Genomic DNA, 16155 nt, shown 5'->3' on the forward strand with positions numbered 1-16155 from the left:
AAGTAATATTGATACATAATTTTATGTCTAATATTCTATTGCATTATTTCCCTTGGGTATTTTGTCAATTTTAGATTTTTCATAAGATTAACATTGTGCTCTTAAAGTAAAGAACTTTATAACTCAAATGGACTTTTGTTAGAAAAGAATATGGACTTTAATGTTAGATTTTCCAAGTAAATGTTGGGATGTGAACTATTTACTTGTATATTTTTGTAAATCATGTAACTAAGTAACCAAACAAGCATATGGACGATTCTTGAAACCTTTCTATTTCTCAAACTCATGATTACACCTTACTTTTATTTCACTTGTCTCATTTTATTATTTCATCAAAAAGACAACACAAAAATCGCAAACCTCTTTTCATTTACATTATTATTTATTTCATGTTACTAACTTTTTGTGTTATTTTCTACTAATCTTTTGGTTTTAGGTTACCTCCTTGTGGATCGACCGCCTGATTTTACTACAACTACCGCTTAGTGGTTGTCACGATTTGGACGTTAAACACTGATCTAGAAGTTAATTTCTTATTGTCTCTGTCTGATTGTAAATCAAAATTAGTGTATCTAGTGGGGTTCAGGTCATCCCTGAATATACAAGCATATATTCTCTAGTTTCCCTAAGATACTTGAAAATATTCTTTACAGCAACCCAGTGACTCAATCCAGGATTGGATTGATAACTACTAATTATCCTTACTACATAAAAAATGTCAGGTCTTGTACAGAACATGGCATACATTAGACTTCCTACCGCAGAGGCGTAGGGATACTTTCTCATATCCTCTTCTTCTTGAGGTGTCTTAAGACACTGCTCTTTAGAAAGGACAATTCCATGACAGGTTGGCATATCATCCTTCTTGGAATTTTTCATACCGAATCACTCTAGTACCTTATCTATATAAGTAGCTTGAGATAAAGCCAAAACTTTGCTCTATTGATCCTGAAGGATCTGGATCCCCAGAACGTAGTTTGCATCTCCCAAATCTTTCATTTGGAATTTCTCGGCTAGCCATTTCTTTACTTTTGTCAATGTTCCTAAGTCATTTCCAACCAGTAGAATATCATCAACATGAAGAACCAGGAATACCTCAATGCCATCTTTGGTTTGTTTATAAACACATGGCTCATCAACGTTTTGTTAAAAATCATACGTTTTGATTGTGTCATCAAATCTTAGATTAAAAGATCTAGAAACTTGTATGAATCCATAAATGGACCTAAGAAGTTTGCAAACATTTTTCTCTTGACTTTTTATTTTGAACCCTTCTGATTCAGACATATAAATGGTCTCGTTGAGATAGCCATTCAGAAATGTTGTCTTAATGTCCATTTGTCATATCTCCTAATCAATGCAAGCAACTATGGACAAGGGTATGCGAATGGATTTAAGCATGGCCACAGGAGAAAAGGTTTCTTCATACTCAACCCCTTCTACCTGAGTATAGCCCTTGGCTACAAGCCTAGCTTTGAAAGTTTCCACTTTCCCATCCGCTCATCTTTTCCTCTTGAATATCCATTTGCAACCAATAGGTTTAACATTTTCAGGAAGATCTTCAAGAGTCCAGACGAAATTGGAATACATTGATTCCATTTCCAGGTTCACGGAATCTTGCCATTTTTCTTTGCCAGAATCTCTCACTGCATCTCTATATGTCAATGGATCATCTTTGTTTGTGTTTGACACAAGCATTTGAACTTCGTGTTCATAGCGAATTGGCTGCCTGACAACCCTCCCACTGCGACGAAGCTCTCTATTGTTTTGACTAGAACTTGTGGGTTCTTCTGGTTGTTGTTCATTGTGAACAGTTGGTGATCTATTTACTTGATCTGAGACCATCTCCTCCATTACAACCTTACTGCGAGGCTTATGGTTGTTAACATAGTCATACTCAAGAAAAGTAGTATTTTTTTATATAAATGTTTTATTTTCTTTAAGACTATAGAATATACCACCTCTGGTCTCTTTGTAATATCCCATAAACATGCACGATTCAGTGTGAGATTCTAGCTTTCTAGTCTTTCCTTTCAACACGTGTTGGACACCCCCAATTACAAAAATGGTGTAAACTAGTTTTAGTACCATTCCATAATTCTAACGGTGTCTTCTTGATAGACTTGGATGGAACAACATTCAATATGTACATTGCACATTGAATGGCATAGCCCCAGAATGACAGTGGAAATGATGAATAGCTCTTCATTAATCTAACTATGTCTAATAACGTCTTGTTCCTTCTTTTTGAAACATCATTTTTCTGTCGCGTTCTAGGTCCAGTGAGTTGGGATTGAATTCCATGCTCACGCAAGTGGTCCTTGAATTCATAATCCAAGTACTCTCCTCCTCAATCAGATCGAAGAACTTTCAATGATTTACCTAATTGTTTTTCAGTTTTAGCTTGGAATTCTTTAAACTTTCCAAAAGTTTCATTTTTCTTTTACATCAAATATAGGTAACCATATCTTGAATAATCGTCAATGAAGGTGACAAAATATTCAAAACCTCATCTCGCTTGCACATTAAGTGGTCCACACACATAAGTGTGTATGAGCTAGAGTGGTTCTATGGCTCTTGAACATTTTGCAGGGAAAGGTCTTTTGGTCATTTTTCCTTCCAGAGACGATTCACAGATTGGAAGAGAACCAACAGTTAATTCTCTTAAGGTTCCCTCCTATGCTAGTCTATTAATTCTATCCAAACCAATATGCCCCAATCTCAAATACGATAGATATGTTTTACTGTCGGAATTAATCTTTCAACGTTTAATAGACATTGGGTTTGCAACTTTAAACATTTTAGAGTTGTATACAGATCGCTCTTTTGCCTTAAGTTTATACAGCCCATCATCAAATTTTGCATGACATATTTGAATGCTAGATCTTTAGATAATAATCGAATTATTATGGAAAGAACTATCAAAACCTTGTTCATGCAACATAGGAATAATAAAGTTCCCAAATAATAATCACATTACTAATCATAAACTAAAATATATCTAAATATTAGTTTTCTTGTTTGAAATAGAAATCTAAAGCCTCTAAAACAAAAATATACTAAAATTTTAAATTGTTCATAACAAAAATAAAATTATAAATAAAAATAAAATCAAGCTCCATCATAATCCAGCCTTTGGCGCACAGTTAACCTCTTTGTGGGAAGATTATTAACATGCGATGAAGAACAAACAAAAAATTATAGTTAGTGGCACGTGTGAGTACAATAATCACTAGAAAAATATATGTAAATCATATTTACCTTCGTTTCTTTCAACGATTAGACTTAGCAACTTCTTTAGCTTTGTCTATTATCAAGCGCCATATTTCATAGGCGTTCTCGATATGTAAATGTTTTCCTATCATTTCTTCATATAGGCTATAAAGCAAGCAATAGCGCGCCAAATGATTGGACTTACTACAATCACTATATTTTTCATGTTCTTCGTAGCCATGTGAAAAGGATGGAACTGATGGGGGCTCTTCAACAACTGCATTCATTAACTTTTTAGTTTTGAAAACAATCATCATTTTTTAAAACCAACAATGCATGTCATTAAGATCAAATGTGAGAGTTTCGAGGAATACATCATGGGTATGTTTAGGAGATGGCATGATTTTTGAAATAAATAAATAATATGGAAAAATGAATTTAGCACATATTATGAGTATCAATTAATTTTGGAATAGTAAATATGATGCATGAATGCAACAAATTTAAATAGCACATAAAAATAATTATTACTAATTCCGAGATAAATTAATTTGAAAATTAATGGACTAGCCTCAGGGTAGGTCAGACTAATCTCAAATTAATTTGGAGACACTTCTCAAATCCATAAGTGAAAAATTAAAATCAACTATTTTCTCTTTTGACTTATGAGCAACTCCTAGTTTGGTCAAGATTAACTAGTTCGCTCGAAAGCCTAGTTAACATTTGTGAGTGTAACCCATTATTTTATATTAATGACTTAACTCAAGAGTGTGTCTTAGGTTCGGTCAAACTTGAAATACAACATTCAATCCTATTCTTTAAAGAAGTTAACCTTGAATAACAACACAAGCAGAAACCTTCCTTAGGGGGGCGCAAACAAAGGCGCCTCGAGGCCCATTCCATGAAACATCAATGTTAACTAATAATGGGGACCATAAGAGTTATTGTTATGACTCCTACTCCCACTCACTATTTTAGAAAATGTGTTTTCTCAAAACATCTTATACTTTTTAATTAATTAAATTAATCCAATTAATTTACCAAATGATATTCTAATAATTACTAATCTCATTAAGCATTTAAACATTTAAACATTAAACAAGATTTAATCTAACTACTAAATAGGTCCTTAAACGATCTAGTCAATAAATGCTCTAATTATTAAGAATATCATTTGCCTATCTAATAAAATTAATTATCAAATAGGTCTTGAAATTAACACTTAAAATCAACTTGCCGCTTTGTTCTAGATTAATCTAGATTAATTATATGATTCATTAAATACATATAACCAAATAGGACGTTCCTAATCAAAACTTGTTGTTACTCATTATGAGATGCATGCTTTAATTAGATATTGTGTGGGTAATATGTATGGCATGTTATAATGCATGACAATGTTATTAAACACATTTAATACATTCAAACATTAAATAAATAATTACAATAAATAAATGTAAGCCGGGTGTTTTGGATATTGTTGACGCGGTTTTTCGCCAACAGTGTATTAAAAAATAATAAGGTAGATTAGTGCTTAGTAATAAATCGTAATGAAAAATGAAATGAATTCACAAGAACACAAATCTTTTACGTGGTTCAGTGGTTAAAATCCACCTAGTCTATGAGTCTATATTATTGTTGTTTCACTCTCTATTTTGGCAAAGTTTCAGTATTACAGAATCATCCTCCCTTTTCCTGTCCAATATTCCCAGTATTTATAGAGAAATTCCATAGTCGGGTTTAGGTAACTGCGTGAGTCAATCACGCATATACATATTTATTACATTTAATACAAACAATTTCCATTTATATTGGGATATGAATTGATAATAGAATAAACAGGTTCCTGTTATCTCGGACAATAATTATGGCAGCCTGGTCATAAATAACCGTATAATGGGATTGCGAGTCTTCAGGGATCCTTGAGTATGCAATATACTAGGATAACCACAAGCTGGATATACCCTCCAATCTCGTACTTTGATAGTTGTTTGAATATCATGAGCTCGCGCTTCATAACTTCTGCATCCTTAGCTCGTATGACCACTGTGTAAGTCGAGCTGCCTACATGGATAATAAATAGACATCTTCATTGGTTCTTTTCCCGTTTATTTATTTGCCAGCTGTACTCGAGCTGAGTGAAGGAACTCGTGCTGAAATCAGGGTACAACATTTGCCCCCCAAGTCCCTACTCGTGTTTCATGTTGTCACTTTCTGACCTACACAGTAGGGACTTTTAAACTTCTGCATCATAATACCATGCCTACCCACTACTCGAGTACTGGACACGTGGTGTACTACAATTGGCGTCTGTTCGGGTTTTGAGGACTGCAATAATTGTCTTGTCACCTTTTTGCCGCCGTTTTGTCTATTTAACCTTGGCCCTTGGATCTTGAACTAACCCAAATGGATGGCCCATATTAATTTACACAACTTTCGTATAAAAGGGATGGCCAAGTTTCAGACTTCACCACCTTTCCATTAAAAAATTTCCTCTTCTGCACTTTCGAAACTTCCTTATTTCCCATAAATCCCCAAAACTCATTCATTGTACCCAGTTACTCAAAAGTTTTCCAGGAACTTCCCTTTGCGAATTCTACGTCTTACCTTCAAAGAACATACTGTAAGTATCTCTCTTTTTAGGTTTGAAGAATTTTTTTTTTACTGGACTTTTGTTCTTCACCATGTTCATCCACACTATTCAGGGTAGTCACTATTAGGCTATTTCCGAATGTTTTTAGGGAATAGGTTTTGACTTAGGTACAACGGGTGAGTCCAAAAATAGCTCTAGAAATAATACATTCATAAAACTGGGAAATTTCTCGGTAAACCTGGGTAATTTCAATGGTAAATTAATTTAAATAATACCCATCCGGGATAAAGGAGATGAAGGAGTTTTAGGTTTCAAACCAGATAGCTTAGAGGTTACGTTTCTTGGGTGGTTTTGTACTAAACCGCCTCCTAAGGAAAGTAGTGGTCTGGCAATCTGACACACGAATCCCTAAATATTAGGGGTCTGTTAGGAAATCGAGGCGCGTAACTTAGGTATCGTGTGGCATCACGCGATAGGGTTGAGGCTAACCTCAGCTCGTATAACAAAAGTAAACCTTCCCCCCTTCGTACCTCTACGTCTGTCTTTAAACCCTCTTAGGTCACCTACTAACTAGGTTGTTCTGTCCGTTAGGCGATTTGATGGCTCCCCAAAAGAAAACCGCACCCAAGAAGAATGCATCTAGCTCATCTGCTCAGCAAAAGAACAAGGGGAAGCAAATAACCCCAGAGTCTCCCATCCCCCACTTAGGTCTGGTGGTGGAGAAAGAGGTGGTGGTTGACCCCAACACCTACTTTGAGGCTGAATGCATCGTATTCAAGATCACGACCCAAGGGAGGGTGAACAAAATCATGCTGAGCCATAACATCGAGACCGGGATCGAAACTCTCATTGCCCGACCTGCGTTTGAAGGGGAACGTAGCTGCTCCCCTCTCCAAGATGATTTCACGACTTGGAGTGACGAACATCTGAAGGCTGGGGCCTTTCTCCCTCTGGACCAATACTTCACAGACTTTCTAAATTTCATGAAGTTGGATCCATTTCAGCTCCCCCCAAATTCTTATAGGCTTTTGACGAGGCTGAAATATTTGTTTTTGAAGCATGAGTGGGAGGTCCCCACTCCGGCAGACATACTATATTTCTTCTACCTTAAAGCTAGCCCGGAGCAGAGAGGGAGAGGTGACGGGTTCTACTATCTCACAAGATTTCCCAACTCTGCTCCCGTCATCGAGCTTCCCAATCACCCCCAACGACTACAAAGACATGTTCTTTATGTCGAATGGGTTTCGGAATTGTGAACACAAATACTTCAACCGTCCTCGTAAGTTCCTTACTTTGTGTCTTCAGCTCGTGAAATTCTATTATTTTCAAGATATTTCCTTTGTACACGTCTTAACTAAATTTGATTCTCGTTTAGTCAATATGAGAAGTTGTCTAGGCTTCCACTTAGAGAGAAGGACTACCGCCAGGTCATGAATGACATCACGATGCTGACATGTAAGTTGATTGGCGAAGCTCAAACGTTGGCCTTAAGGACCCAGGCTACCCTTCCGATGATCCAGGAGCTCTCATCCTCTCAAGACAAGGCCTTGCCAGCCATCGAAGGCGAGGAGGAAGAAGAGGACGAGGTGCCCCTTGTGAGGAAAAGGCAGGCTCCCGAGGCAGTCCGGGATCCTGATTTAGAATGAGCTGCATCAGGGGCAGCAGTCGGCCCCTCCGGCCAAGGTAACCCATACCCTTATAGGGACTTAGATAGATCTGTTGCCGACTTTAGGTTAGTCCAATTTAACCCAAATCAACTCGTCCATTGTCATCCTCATAACCCTGATCGTAATATAACCCTGCTCCAATGTGTAGACCACCTAGTGGTACGCCATGACAGCAGTTACCCTAAGGGCACAGTAGTTGTTGACAACACTTTAAACTTTAGATCTGCCATTTTTTAGGAGTATGGAACCAACCGTAGGACCTAGTCTTCTCTGCTCCAGGGTACATTTTCCCCTGGATTTAGACAGTACGTAGATGAATCCAGCCCTAAGAAAGGACCTGAGCTTGAACCCCTTAGGATCCCAGAAATACTGACGGTAGACTCTCCCTCTTCTCCAGTAATACCAAGGTCGGAGGTCATGCCTATCCCAGCCAAAATACCCGTGCTGGTGATGATAGACTCCTCCCCCAGCCTGGAGGGTAGGATCTTTGTTTTCTCTATCCTTGTATATTTTTTTGACAACTCTATTTGTGAACTAACTCCTTTTTGTTCTTTTCAAGAAAAGAGATGGAACAACCCGGAGCTCCTGACCTCCGAACTGCCTTCCAGGCCAGGAAGGCCGGCTTGGGCCCTATTTTGAAGAGGCCCAGGATTACAAAGAAGACCCCTCCGGCAGCAGGGAACACCTCAAGATCCCCTGCTAAGGACTCCTCCCCGTTGTGAAAAGACCCGTGTTGGTGATAATAGACTCATCCCCTAGCCTGGTTTCTTCTATTTCCGATAGCAGGGTTCCTCATCCTCCTCCTCCACCCTGATTCGTGCCTCCCCAAGCCCAAGTGATACAAAGTGATCCTCCAGCCCCCCCTCCCCCCCCCCCCCCGCGTCCCAACCGCAACCATTCGAACATCAGTAGATCCCAGGATCTAGAAAAAATTCCTGAAGTTTTTCGGGGTATCATTTACGAGACAGCAAGCCATATGGTGGGGCACGCCTATAAGGGCAGCTCGAGGGATCTGAGGACCATCGAGGAGCGAAGCCCGGAGAACGTCGTGGAATCAGCTATGGGAATGAACCTCACTGTAAGTTATCCTTCCTTGGTGACATTTTTTTTTTGTGCCTAAGGATAAATCTGACTTGTTTTATTATTTTGCAATCTTCCCTAGCTCAATATCGCAGTATAGCCCGTGCTAGGGCTAGAAATGATGAGCTCCGGGCCGAACTAAATGCTGCGAACACTACCCTGATAGTCACTCAAGAAGCCGAACAGGTCGCCAAAACTGCTTTGGCAGCTGCTTAGAAGAATGAACACGATGCTAAGGCTGCTCTCGCCTCATCCCAAGAAAGCGAGCAAGCTGCAAAGACTACCTTGACTACCCTCCAGGCTCAACTTGCATAACTCCAGACCGAGGTTGATGAGGCCATAGTCAAAGAAGAAAAGGTGGTCTCACTGTCGTCCATGGAAGAGATGCTATACCAGTGTTGGGCCTTTAACCAGGATGGGAACTTCTCTTTCATGGAAACCGGGTTGTGGGATTTGATCCTTGCAAAATTCATGGCTCGGATTTTGCAAGAACCATTAGAGACTGGGGATGCTTCTGCAGCAGCCGAGGGGGATGGCGAGGAGGTTACATCTTTGGAGCGACCTAGTGGAGCTCAGTGACACCTCTTTTTTTTTTTAATTGCTTAACAGTTTTATTTTTTTATTAAACAATTACCTTCGGGCTCAGTTCAAGGTTTTTCTCCTCAGGAATATTTTTTTATATATATATCTAACTTTTTATCTATTTATCATTCATTTACTGTCTCTCATGTTTATGACTCCTTAGACTTATACATTCGAGATTTTAGGAATCGATTTTTAGATCGGGATAGATATTTTGAGCTCGGCTATATCCAAGTTTTGTGTGTTGATTTGTATCATACCTGTTAAGAATCAGACCTTGAACCCGGTTATATTCAGGGTTTTTAATAATTTAACTTAGTTCATGTTAGGTTTATTGATAACTCGAGCTTTAAAAAGCCCTTGATATTAAACAATTTTCCCAACTTTCCAAGTAATTTAAACTTAGTTCGTGTTAGGTTTATTGATAACTCGAGCTTTTAAAAAAGCCCTTGATATTAAACAATTTTCCCAACCTTCCAAGTTTTTGACTTTGTCATATCCAGGGTTTTAAATGATTAAACTTAGTTCGTGCTAGGTTTATTGAAAACTCGAGCTCTTAAAAAGTTCATCGAATAATCAATTTTCCAAGCTTCTAAGTTTTGGACCTGGTTGTATCCAGGGTTTTATATGATTAAACTTAGTTCATGCTAGGTTTATTGACAAGTCGAGCTCTTAAAAATGTCATCGAATAATCAATTTTCCAAGCTTCTAAGTTTTAGACCTGGTTGTATCCAGGGTTTTAAATGATTAAACTTATCAAGCGATCTTAATCTGGCCAACCTCGGGTTATATGCCCCCAAAATAACCAGAATGTAGAAACTTTCTTGGTTGCTTTTACAAACATTAATACACGAGCTAATACAACCTTAACAATAAATTATTTAACAGTCCATCTATTACTTAATCAAATGGCTTTTATAAATAAGCCTTACATGGATGATGGTACTACTGATAATACTTTTTCAAATGTAAGGCATTCCAGGTCCGCGGGACTATCTCCCCATTCAACCAAGCTATCTTGAAAGTTCCTTCACGCAAAACTTCAACGACCTGATATGGTCCCTCCCAGTTCGGGCCTAAGACACCATCCATGGGATCTTTATTCCCCAAAAAGACCCTTCAGAGGACCAGGTCTCCCAATCCAAATCTACGCCTCTTGACTTTAGAATTCTATGCCTCTTGACTTTAGAATTAAAGTAACGAGTGATTTTTTGTTGATAATGGGCGAGCTGTAACTACGAGTCCTCTCATTTCTCTTCAATCAGGTCGAGAGATACGTTAAGTAGTTCATCATTCCGCTCCTGGTTGAATTTCCTTTTCCTGTGAGTGGCTACCATGGCTTCAATTGGAAGGACGACCCTGCTTCCAAAAGTTAGGGAAAAATGAGTATGTCCCGTGGAGGTTCTATGAGAAGTCTGGTATGCCCAAAGTACTTTTAGGAGCTGTTTGGGCCATAATCCTTTGGCCTCATCTGACCTCTTCTTCAGGCTCGCCTTTAGGGTTTTGTTTACAACCTCAACCTATCCATTGGCCTATGGATACGCTACTGAGGATAAACTCTTCATAATGTCATATTTTTCACAGAAGTCAATGAAGAGATCACTGTCGAACTGTGTCCCATTGTCTGACACGATCTTTTTAGGAAGCCCAAACCGACGTATAATACTCTTCACCACAAAGTCTAGGACTCTCTTTGAAGTGATGGTTTCCAGAGGTTCAGCTTCTACCCACTTCGTAAAATAGTCGATCACCACCACCTCATAATGAACTCCTCCCTTTCCCATAGGTAGGGACTCTATTTGGTCGATTCCCCATACCAAAAATGGCCATGGGGATGAGATCATCGTTAGCTCGACTGGAGCAGCTTAGGAAACTATGGTGAAATGCTTGCATTTTTCGCATTTATGAACATACAAGATCGAGTATTTTGTTAAAGTGGGCCAAAAATAGCCCTGCCTCAATATTTTTAGTGTTAGGTTTTGCCCCCCAGCATTATCTCCACAGAAGCCTTCGTGCACTTCTTGCAATATGTTTTTAGCTTTCTCGAGCAGAACACATCATAGGAGAGGCAATGAATGACCACGTCGGTACAAGTTCCCATCCACTATCACATACCTCAAAGCTTGATATAGTATTTTTCTTGCATCCTTTCTATCCTCAGGTAGCCTTCATGTTGTGAGGTATTCCATTATGGGAGTCATCCAGGTCGATCTTGTGTCAATCATCTCAACCTCTACCATTTCTTCTGTCCCGCTTTGACTCTCCAAGAACTCCACTAGCACTACATTCAAGGTCTCAGCTTCCTTGGTGGTGGCAAGCCTTGCCAAAGCATTAGCATTAGAGTTCTGCTCAGAAGGTATCTGTTCAACACTACTGTACTCGAATTTGGACAGCTCTCCCTACATCTTAGCTAGGTAGGCCACCATCTTGGTACCTCGAGCTTGATATTTTCCCAACACTTGGTTAACCACAAGCTAAGAATCACTATAGCACTGGACGGCCTTTGCTTTGAGCTCCCTTGCCACTCTCAGCCCAGCTAGTAAGGCTTCATATTCGACTTTGTTGTTGGATGCTTTGAATCTGAATCTCAGAGTTGTATGGAATCGATGCCCTTCTAGGGAGATTAGTATGATCCCAGCTCCCGATCCATTCTCGTTCGATGATCCATCTACGAATATTTTCCACAGCTCCTGCACCATTTCCTTCAAAAGCTCCTCTTGAAATCTGGTGCATTCAGCCACAAAATCAGCAAGGGCCTGACTTTTGATTGAGTTCCATGGCACATACAGTCTCTCAAACTGGCTAAGTTCAATAGCCCATTTTAACAAATGTCTCGATGTTTCAGGTTTTTGCAACACCTGCCTTAAAGGTTGGTCGGTCATGGCGTTGATTGAATGGGAGTGAAAATATGGCCAGAGCTTCCTGGAAGCTAATATCAGATAGAATGCCAACTTCTCTATCAGCAGGTATCGTGATTCAGCTCCAAGAAGTCTCTTGCATATATAATATACTGGTTTTTGAGCATGGCCTTCTTCTCGGACTAACACGGCACTGACTGCATTTTCTGTCATAGCCAAATAAAGGAACAAAGGTTTTCCAGACATAGGCTTAGATAACACTGGGGGATCGGCCAAGTGCATTTTTAGGTCGAGTAATGCCTGTTCGCACTCCTCAGTCCATTCAAATTTCTTGTTTCCCCTGAGCAAGTTGTAAAATGGTAGGCACTTGTCAGTAAATTTTGAAATAAAATGATTCAAAGTTGCCACATTTCCAGTCATTCTTTGAACTTCTTTACGCGACCTGGGTGAGGGCATTTCTACCAACGACCTGATTTTCTCGGAATTTGCCTCTATTCCCCTCGTGTTGACTATGAAACCAAGAAATTTTCCTAACGCCACTCCGAACGTACACTTCTGAGGATTCAGCTTCATGTCATACCTCCTTAATATTTCAAAACATTCTTTCAGGTCGGATACATGGTTATTGGTAGTCTTGGATTTGACAATCATATCATCGACATACATTTCCATATTTCTCCTGATCTGATTAGCGAACATTTTTTTGACTAAGTGTTGATATGTAGCTCCGGCATTCTTCAGCCTGAAGGGCATGACTTTATAACAATGTATGTTATTTGGGGTCATGAAGCTTGTATGTTCCTGGTCCGCAGGATTCATCGCGATCTGGTTATATCCAGAATACGCATCCATGAAGGACATGAGCTCGTGACCTGCCGTGGCATCTACCAACTGATCAATCCTTGGTTATGGAAAGCAATCCTTGGGAAAAGCCTTGTTCAAGTCGGAGAAGTCGATGGAGGTCCTCCATTTCCCGTTTGGATTTGGGACCAGCACGGAATTGGCAACCCAGATCAGGTATTTTGCTTCACGAATAAACCCGCACTTTAATAGTCGAGCTACTTCTTCCTCAAGAGCTTCAGCTCGGACTGTTCCCAAGTGTCTCAGTTTTTGGGATTTTGCAGGCACGTTCTTGTCCAAATTTAGAGTGTGCATGATTACACTCAGGCTTATTCCCACCATGTCTTCATGTGACTAGGAAAAAACGTCCAGATTCTCTTGTAAGAACTTGATAAGTCCGTCTTCCTGTCATCATTTAGATTCTTCCCAATCTTTACAACTCTTGAAGCTTTAGTGGGGTCAATGTTTACCTCCTTGATCTCCTCTATAGCCTGGAGCTCTGATCTGTCTTCACCTATCAGTGGGTCAATGTCATCGTGTTAGGCATCATTATTGTCCTCTTTTTGCTGAGGTTCTTCCATCCCACAAGTATCTTCTACTTCCCGGGACTCCTCGCCTTAGTCATTTATAACCATAGCTTGCTGGCCAGGTTGTGATCTTCCCTTCATAGAAATGCTATAGCATTCTTTGGCAGTGAACTAATCACCTCTGACCGTGCATATTCCCGCAGCTGAGGGGAATTTTATTGCTAGGTGGCGGATAGAGGTTATGGCTTCAAATTCCATCAACGCAGGTCGGCCTAAAATCGCATTATACGCAGCTGGACATTTGATTACCATGAACTCAAGTATCTTGGAGATAGTTCGTGAACCTTCTCCCAATGTTCCCACTAATTCTATCACCCCAATGGCTACTGACCCTTCGCCAAAAAATTTGTACAGAGTCATTGAGGTCGCATTCAATTCTGTTACAGACAACCCCATTTTTTCCAAGGTGAACCTAAAAGGAAGATTCACAGAACTCCCATTATCTACTAGTGTCCTCCGTACCCTCTGGTTGGCAAGCTGAACAATTATGACCAAGGGATCGTTATGTGGGAACTGGACATGGCTAGCACCCTCTTCTATAAAAATGATTGGTTGTTTTTCCAATCGTTGTTGTTTCAATAACCGTTGTTCCGAGAAGAACTCTACTCCGTTATGGGATTTTAGTTCGTTAATGTACCTCTTCTGGGCCCCTCTGCTTGTGCCTGCCAGATGAGGTCCTCTCGAAATGGTGGCTATATCTCCCCCTATTATCGAAGGAGGATCATTCTGATTCACTTGAGCTCTGGTTTGACTTACTAGAACTTCGGGGGCCGATGGAGGATTTGGTCCAGTGGGTTGATTAGGGACCACCCGATTCTGGCCGTACTGGGCCAAAGGTCCCGCTCTAATGAGAGTTTCGATCTCATCCTTCAGCTGTCGACAATCATCAGTGTTATGACCAATATCATTATGGAATCGGCAGAACTTCGAAGGATCTCTCTTCACTCTTTGGTTTTTCAATGGTTGTGGCTTCTTCCATGGAAGGCAAGTAGAATTTTCCAAGAAGATGCGCTCCCTAGTATCCGTGAGGTCGGTATAAGTGGTGTAAACAGGCTTGAATTTCTCCCCATACTTATTTTTCTTTTTTCCCCTTTGGTCGCCCTCACCATTTCCCTTCCTTTTGTTACTCTCCCCTTGGTTATTTTGGGTAACGGTTTGAGCCGTAGTTGCAACGTCCGTTACTGCTCCAACTGGCTAGACAGGGATTTGGCTAGTTCCTGCGACGGAAGCTCATGCCTCTTCCAAGTTAATCCATCTTTGAGCTTGTGCCAAGAACTCGTCCACACTATTAACTCATTTTCTCTGTAATTCTGGCCACAGGTTGCCCCCAACGAGGATTCCCGTCCTCATTTCCATGAGATTGGAGTTGTCATCGGCATCCCTAGCTCATGCAGCAACATTGGCAAATCTACTTAGATAGCCTTCAACGTTTCGCTAGGTTGCTGCTTTACATTGGCTAATGAATCAGCCTTGACACGAGCAGTCTGGGACGCCCGGAATGCTTTTTTGAAGTCAGAAGAAAACTTTTTCCACAAACTTATAGAATGCTTCTTATATTGCTTAAACCATTGCCTAGCTAGCCCGATCAAAAGGGAACAAAATGCACCTTAGATCGAGTCTGACATTGTGGGCCATCATCATGGTGTTGAACATCCAGAGGTGGTCTGACAGATCTCCATCTCCATCAAACTTTGACAAGTGTGGCATTCTGAAGCCTATCGGATATGGGGCCGCCGCAATATTTGGAGCGAAAGGCTCGAGCTTATCCTCTGAGTCGCAATCATCTTTATCTTTTCCAAATAAAAGCCTAATTATTTGCTCTTCTATCAAAGCTAGCCTCTCGAGGGTTTTGTCTCTGGTCCCTAGGTTATCTAGGGGATGTTCAACAGCTTTGATCCCATTGTACACGTTTGATGGCTTATTGTCCCTCCAAGCTCGAGCTTGGTTTGGTGGGGCATTCCCATTATCACGTACAATGGAAGGACCTCCCTCTTGTCGATTATAACTAACATCTTCATTACGAGCTGGATTCCTTCTCTGCAAATTCAGACGATCACGCAAATCAGGTTGTGAATCGTATCGAGGACTTTGTGCCGAACTCAACTAATTTCTCAGATCACCCTCGGACCTACCACTTAGACAACTTTCAGTCTAGTAACTTCCATTTGTGAAGCTTACAGCTCGTGGTTGAGGCTGAGGATCTGGATTTTCACCATGCATCTGTGGGACGTAGGTATGGGCAGTTGGAGGAGGGTTTCTCCTACTGTCTCCATAAGCTAGAATGTCCCGCGTAGGACGATGTGGTGTTGGATGTATTATAGGTGACGAGGGATGCCTTATTGGCGAGGAAATCCTTGTCCCATCAGGGCAAACTAGATTAGCCTGCCTTTGTTCTGCCCCATTATTTCTAGCTCTCTGCGCCTGACGATCCGATCATGATGTAGGAGGGTTTGCTGGAACATTCTTCCTCTATGAGCCTGTCCCAGCCCCTCCTCATGGGTTGCCATGGGCATTCCTAGGTGCTTGTGAAGGAGGCACCGAACTTGGGGTTGCAATTCTAACCGATCGACTGATATGCTGATGACCCCTATGAGGGCAACTGGGATAAGCATTCTGGCGGTCTCGCCCTGTAGGCACAGAACTTAGGGTTGCGGTTCTAACTAAATGACTTGGTTGGGATCGGTTATTCTTGTGGGACTTGTGAGGCCTGCTTTGCCTCTTTCTGACTTTAACAT

This window comes from Humulus lupulus, chromosome 2, assembly GCF_963169125.1.
Source record: "Humulus lupulus chromosome 2, drHumLupu1.1, whole genome shotgun sequence".
Classification (NCBI taxonomy): domain Eukaryota; kingdom Viridiplantae; phylum Streptophyta; class Magnoliopsida; order Rosales; family Cannabaceae; genus Humulus; species Humulus lupulus.